This window comes from Petaurus breviceps, unplaced genomic scaffold (genome assembly GCF_028583685.1).
Source record: "Petaurus breviceps papuanus isolate PSGF00001 unplaced genomic scaffold, PetGlider_PUasm1.0 90510, whole genome shotgun sequence".
NCBI lineage: Eukaryota > Metazoa > Chordata > Mammalia > Diprotodontia > Petauridae > Petaurus > Petaurus breviceps.
The window spans coordinates 573781-581067 of NW_027187267.1; the positions used below are offsets into that span (position 1 = coordinate 573781).

The window sequence follows — 7287 nt, forward strand, 5'->3', positions numbered from 1 at the left end:
CCTTGATACTCTCTCTCCTGCTCTCATGGCCCCCTGGTCACCAAGTCTTGTCTCTTCTCCCTCTTAATTCATCTCCCTGTTTATATTCTTTCTTCTTTTTCCAGTTCATCCTCTTTGAAGCTGATAAAGTAATCTGCCCAAGCAACAGTCCTGCCCAATCCCCTCTTTGGCTCAAAAATATCTGGGGAACAGGTGGCTAGGTGGCACAATGAATAGAAAAGTGGCCCTGGAGTCGTCAGGAGGACCTGAGTTCAAATCTGACCTCAGACACTTAACACATACTAGCAATGTGACCTTGGGCAAGTCACTTAATCCCAATTGTCCTGCCCTTCCCCCTCCAAAAAGAAAAAAAAATCTGTGGTGGGGATCGAGGGAGGGAGGTAGTGGAAGAGCCTGGGAGAGGATATCCATTCCAATCCCCTCATTTTACAGATAAGGAACTGGAGGCCCAAGAAGCTTTCACCAAAGAAAGGTCATAGAGCTCATAAGCATCAGAGGCAGGATTTGAACTCAAGTCCTGTGACTCTAAATTGAGTCCTTTTGTTAGTCTTTCACGTCTCAGTTCCTTTTTTGTCCCTATGTGGAAGAAGGTGGAGCCTCTTCACATCCTGTTCAGGCAGAACCCCCTTACCTGAAGAGAAGCAAGTACCTGTGCCATTGGCAGACACCCCTGGCCAGGGAAGAGGAAAAAATGAGACTCTACTTACAGAGAATGAAGAACGGAAATGTAGGTTTGGAAAAGGCTTGGATGGCCTTCTCTTTCTCCAGCTCAGTATGCCCAAGAAAAAGCTAATTACCAGCCCATTCCAGCCTTCTCCTTCCTCAATCTCTGCTGTTTCTGCCAAAGACACCAATATCCTGCCCAGTAATGCAGGACTACAACTACAGAGTTATCTGTAACTTGCCTTTCAATCTGGGGTTTTCTCCCCCCAACCCCATGTAATTGTTTTTCTTTCCAATTAGATTACTTGATATTAACATACATGTATGTATAAAGTATATGTGTGTGTGTGATTAACCCACACAATTTATACGTACACTCATGGAAACAGGTGCATATTTATTTCCAATATGCCATTAGTGTGGTTTTGGGGACATCATATGCATACATAAACACAAACATATATTTATATATAGTAATGGTATATTGGATAATTTACAGAGCCTCCCAAACCCTCCTCCTTCTGGTGAACTTCCCCTGTACATATTTATGTATACAGAACATAGACATAGAATTTATAGATATAGATAGATACAGATATTCCCTGGGTTATAATGACCAAATGAATTGGTGGGATATAGATATAGAATTTATACATATATATAATTTTATCTATATAATTTATAGATGTAAATATAGAGTTTTATAGATATAGAATTCCCCAGGTAATAATGTATAGGAAGAGCTTGTCATTTTTGACCCTAGAGGCCTGAACTAAGAGTGATGGACAGATGGTACAAGACCAAATGCAGAATTTAATTAATGAAAAAGAAGTGTCCTAACCATTCAGGATGGCTTGTTGTAGAAAGGGTCATCTCAGGAGGCAGGAGTGGTCTCCTCACTGTAGGCTTTGGAGCCAAGGCTAGATGAAGGCTGGTCAGCTGTATTATGGAAGGATTTCTTTTCAAATCTGGGTTGGACTCAGTGGCTTTTAATGTTACCTCCATCTCTCAAGCCTAAGCTTCTCTCCTCTCCCTCATCCCTACCCAGCCCCCTCCCTCAGTCCCTGTTATCAATCCTGCAGGGCCAAGGCTCAGGGGCCAGGGCTCCTTCAGAGGTTCATCCCTGCAGTGTGGCCAGGGGGCTACATTAATAAATGGAGGAAAGTCACCAGATGGTGGCACATTGAAAAGTCATGCCTCCATCTGTTACCCCAGCCCAGCCTCTCCCTGATACAAGCAGGGGGCTGAAAAAGAACTGAGCACTGGTGCTTGTGAAAGCTACACCAAGAAGGCACCTCAGCTGGAAGGACAGTTTCTGTCCAGCAGTGCTGGTGACATGGCTCACTGGAGGCCTGCCCACTCCGGCCTCATCTCCTCCAGCTGTCCTCAGCTCTTGGGTCCTCAGACCCCCAGAGCTGGGCTCTCATCTGTGAGGACTGAGGGTGACCAGCAGTTTCCTTACCTTATACCCTTCATGGCCTCCCTTTTTCTTTCTCCCTTGCTGTCCTTGCTCTTTCTATGTCACAGGGCCTTGCTCTTCCCCCTTCCTGTCCTCTCCCCCCTCTCCAACCCCCTCCCTCCAACTTTGTGAATTCCATCTCGAAGGCCCAGAGTATGGGCAGGACCAGTTGGATGCAATCACTCACCTCTGACATGACTGAGAACATGCACCAGGATGCAGGTAAAGAGGAATGGGCACAGGAGTCTCTGATCCATGAAATCAAAAAGCGCTCTAGCCAGTGTGCCAGGGAAACCTCCTCAGTGAATGGTTCAGGCTTTTCCCTTGAAGATCTTTTATCTTGGTTCCAGTTGGTCTCTCCAGTCTGTGTGCTTGCCTAGGACATTTACATACAGCCTCCAGCACAGGTGTTCCCTAAATTTGCATACAGCTTTACATACATTACCACTCTTTCAATCACACACTCCAATCTAAATAGTGACTCCCATCTTCCTATGAGCCCAGTCTATGCTTTATATCCAGCCCAGGAATCCACTGGGAGGCAGGGACATCCTATTCACTGCTCTGTCAATGGACTCTCCCTCTTCCTCCTTCCCCCTGGAATCTTCCCCTTCTCCCCAGAGACCTTGTTCCTAAGCTTCCTCTTCCCCCCAGTAAATCTACTCGGTTTTAGAACTCAGCCTAGGCCCTGAACTGTCAAGATGGGTGGGTGGATGAGAGAGCAAACTCAGCTCATTCACTCTATCTGGCCAGTCCCCTGCTTCACAATCCAGCCACCAACCGGCACTTTTCTCTGGCATCTTGGCATCTGCCCGGTATCCACACTAATAATAATATTCGTACTTCCCTCCACCCCCCCCCACCCCAATTGCTAGTGGCATTGAAGAGAGCACCCAGTCCTGAGTGAGGAACACGGAGGTTTAAAATCTTACTTCAGACACTCAGAAGGTGTGTGACCCCGGCAGTTCCCTCATTTGTAGAATGGACACAATTATAGCAGCTCTCTCCCAGAGTTGTTACCAGATCATAGAAGAAAACTCAGAAAAGCCCTGGGAGAGCTTCCCAAACACTCCTCCTTCTAAGTGAACTGCCCTAGGCCTGCTCCAGGGCACCCGGGTCCCCCAGGGCTCCAGACTTTGGTCTAGGAGCGAAAGGGCAGGAGGCTCCGGAGGTGGAAAGCCCCCCTCCACTTGTCCGGGGTGTCCCAGTCTCCAGACTGCACCTCGCTCTGTGCTGGTGGGCAGAGGAGATCGCAGGAAAAGGCAAAAGCCGACAGCCGTGGGTATTCCCAGGCGCCCTCCCACCTGCGAACTAAGCAGGTCCAACCATGCTTAGCTTCTGAGACCCACGGACTTCTGTGGAACATTATATGGTCTGTCCTTTAGAATCTCTCACCTTCTCGGCTTCTCCTCCGTCCCCGGGAGCTCGAGGGTACCCGGTCTGCTTCCCCTCTGGCTGGCGCAGAGACGCAGGGCTCTGCCCAGGCAAGTGCTTCCTCCTTGCGCGGGTCCCCCACAGCCTGCAACTCAGCCACCCCAAAACTCCTACCCCCACCGACAACCTCCCCCCTCCTCGACCGCTGACTTCCCTCCACCCCCACCGACACCCCCACCACCAGCGGAGGGGAAAGTGGGGCCCTCTCCAGCCTGCTCACCGCCCGGGTTCTACTCACTAAAGGACCCCTGGCAATCTGCCTGGACGTCTCACCCCCGGCTGAGCAGCACTGAAAGGTGCCACTCCTTACTGCCAGAACACCTTAGAAACTGGCTGGAGGTGCCCACAATCAGGATCCTACTTCCCGCCCCCCATTCGCCCCGCCTTCCCCCCTCTCTCTCCCCAGCTGGATCCAGCTCCAGGTCGCTAAGAAGAAATTGGGTTTTTGTCAACTGAAAACCACGGATCTGCCTTGGCACCTCCCGCCGGATGCACGTCCCTGACCCACCTTACACCTTACACTTGGGACGGTTCCCTCCAGGTTCCTAGTGGGAACCTGCCCCTGGATGCCCAGACTCCTCCTCCTCTCCCTCCTCTTTCGCCAGAAATCCTTCCCTAAGCAGACTTAAGAGTTTTTCTAGAAGTCTCAGTGTAGTCAGCGTGCTCACGCGAGCACCTGTCACACCTCCTACTCTGGCTGTTCTGGGGAGAGGAGGTGGAGCCACAGAAACGTCAAGGGAGAGAGATTGGGAGGACAGAGAGAGCGTAATAATAAAAAAAAAATAATCTGATATTCCTCAATTCCAACTCGACGAATTTTTAACAATGACTGTAGGACATGGCTTGAGGCTAAAGGACAACATACAAACACAGCTTTCTTGCCTTTTCCAAGTTGGGTATCCAATGGAATTGATTATACAATCAGTCCACTTACAAACATAGACCGATCAGGAGGAAGAGGCACTTTAAAAGGGCAGAACAAGAATTTATACCCTAATGGGGCCCCTTTTACCATTGGTTGGGGGGAATGGGCTCACGTATGGGCTGGAAAATCTTCCCCAATGGTAAACAACAGAGGAGCTGGCCAAGGAGGATTATTGACAGCAAAGGAAAGGGAGGAGGGTCCCACAGAAGCCAGAAATCTGAAAGCCTTCAGAAAGGGCTTGCTGCTGATTAACAGCAGAAGAAGGAGTGGGGGAAGGGGGAGTGAAATTCTGAGAAGTTTTGACTTACCCCCCACATAGCAGGAAGCCAGGGAGCTGGGAATCCCCCTCCACTTGTCGAGGGTGTCTCAGTCTCTGGACTACATCAAGCTCTGTGCCAGTGAGCAGCGGAGATAGCAGGAAAAGGCAAAAGCCGACAGCAGCCGGTATTCCCAGGCAATCTCCTACCCAAGAACTAAGCAGGTCTGACCATGCTTAGCTTCCGAGACCCGGGGAGTGCTGGGTGACATTATATGGTCCGTCCTGGAGAATCTCTCGCCAGCTTGACCTCTGCTCAGTACCCAGGAGAGCTCGAGGGCGCCAAGGGCTGCTTCCGCTCTGGCTGGCACGATCCTGGTGCTCTGCCTGGGCAAACGCTTTCTCCTTGCACAAGTTCAGCTCCACCCCACCCAGAGGACGGGAAAAACCAGACCCTCTCCAGTCTTCTCACTCCCAGGGGTGTACTCACTCAGGGATTGTACCAGGGATATCCACAGCGCCCATGGTGGCTATGAAGATGCTGGTGTGGTTGTGAATCACAAAATGTAACAGTCTCTCCATATATAGGACTTACAGACTATTTGGGGACGCCCAAGGTCCTCCTCCTACTTCCTGCCTGGGTGTCTCCCACGACAGGCCACATCCCCCAGTTGAATCCTGCTTCCCGCCATTAACAAGTCCACTGAGGCACCTTGCACCTCACACTCAGGATGATTCCCTCCGGGTTCCTGGATGCCCAGACTCCTCCTCCTCCCCCTGTTCTTTCTCCAATACCCCTTCTCCATCAGGCTGTTAGTTGCAAGGGTGACTAAGCGTTTTTCTATAAGGCCAAGTGCAGTGGGAGTGGCCACACAAACCTGTGTCACACCAAATACTCCTGGCATTTCTGTGGGGAGGGGATGGATCCATAGGGATGGGAGCAGGGAGCTATCTAATGAGAGAGAGAGACAGACGGACAGAGAGAAAGAGACAGAAAGACAGTGAGAGAGAGACCGAGACAGAGACAGAGCACACAAGGGAGCAAAGAAAGAAATGATCTGATATTCCTAAACTCCAACTGGCTGGATTTTTTACAATGATTGTAGGACATGGCCTTAGGCTATAACACAACATACAAACATAGCTTTCTTACCTTTTCCAAGTTGGGTGTCCAGTGGACTTGATTATATAATCAGGCCGCTTACAAACATTTATTAAAGTTGCCTACTATGGGCCAGTTAATGGACTAGGAAGAAATTGAAACAATCTCCACACTAAGAAGTTTCTTTTCCCTCATATGGAACAAAAGGTATGTTGTTTTGTGTGCTCTGTATTTGTATACAAAAGACACACAAAGCACATCTAAGGTAGTTTTGGTAGGGAAAGCTCTCATAAGTGGAAGGGTGGTAGATAATGTAGAAGGTAACATTTAAGCAGACTCTGGAAGGATAGGAGATATACAAGGAGGTAGAAGTGAAGACATAGTATTCCAGGAGTGGAGCACAGACATGGCAATGGCATGGAGACACATGGAATCTTGTGCATGAGCAGCTTTAGGAAAGCTAGTTAGACTGAACTCCAGAGAATGTGTGTAAAAGGGGAGGGATGTAAAAGGAGACTGGAAAGATAGGTTGAGATGAGGTTGTGAAGGGCTTTAAATGCTGAACAAAGGAGTTTGTATTTAACTCTATACTGAACTTAATGGAGTTTATGGAGTAGAGGGGTTACAAGCTGGGCTGGAGGACAGCTAGGTGGTGCAGTGAATAGAGACAACCTGGGGTCAGGAAGACTCCTCTTCTTGAGTTTGAATCTGCCCTCAGACAGTTAATAGCAGTGTGACCCTGGGCAAGTTGTTTGATGAGGTTTGAGGGGTTCAGGGACCCCCCTCAAAGACTGGAGTACAGGAGAGGGTGGTGTGGAACGAATTCATGGACTCAAGCATTCTTTAAGTCTAGGTGGCTAAGGTTTTTCATTATGCCAATATAGCAGACAGAGCTCCATAGGGAACTTGAATTCCTAAAGGAGCTTGCAACTTAACAAGAATGAAGCTAAAGCTCATATAGGAAAAGTAGTGGATTAACTGGCAAATATGCTAATTAGATAACTTAAAACCTTTGTCACAGGAGTCATTCATTAGCGGAAAGCAGGGGAAGGAGTTTCTAGGTGATGTGTTTTTGGTCTGTTAGGTCTCTATCAAGGGAGCTTTGAGAGTTGATGACTACAGCTTGGCCTCTGGATTAGATATGAGAACTTTGGGAATCAATATGTGATAATTCTGTTGTTACAAGATATCCTGTTCCCTGATCTGTTAAAATCTGGTCTTTGGCCATGGGAAAAAATCACTTAATATCTCTCTACCTTAGTTTCCTCATCTGTAAAGTGGGAACAGTAACAGAATCTAACTCCCAGGATACTTGTAAAAATAAAATGAGATAATTTAAAGGGTTTTGTGAAGCTAACTGTACACACGTATTTGTTCAGTGCTTACTATGTGTCAGCCCCATGCTAAGTACCTTGGTATACATCTGTATTGTTATTATATTTTTGCTT

General features: G+C 48.3%; 1 long non-coding RNA gene across 7 annotated transcripts in view; it reads right to left on the bottom strand.

Moving 5' to 3' along the window:
• Positions 1-5577, bottom strand: part of LOC138141960 (uncharacterized) — a 124651-nt gene extending 119074 nt beyond the window's left edge. For 3 of the 7 annotated variants that reach the window (XR_011163317.1, XR_011163308.1, XR_011163314.1), the window contains exons 1-2: positions 3518-3681; positions 2310-2498 (exon numbers count right to left, since the gene is read on the bottom strand). This is a non-coding gene — a long non-coding RNA (uncharacterized lncRNA). Of the gene's footprint in view, positions 1-1504; positions 1603-2309; positions 2537-3517; positions 3686-4789 lie in introns of those variants that run through there. The other 4 variants (XR_011163312.1, XR_011163310.1, XR_011163316.1 and 1 more) reach the window with 4 other exon arrangements.
• Between the last annotated feature and the right edge of the window lie 1710 nt (positions 5578-7287).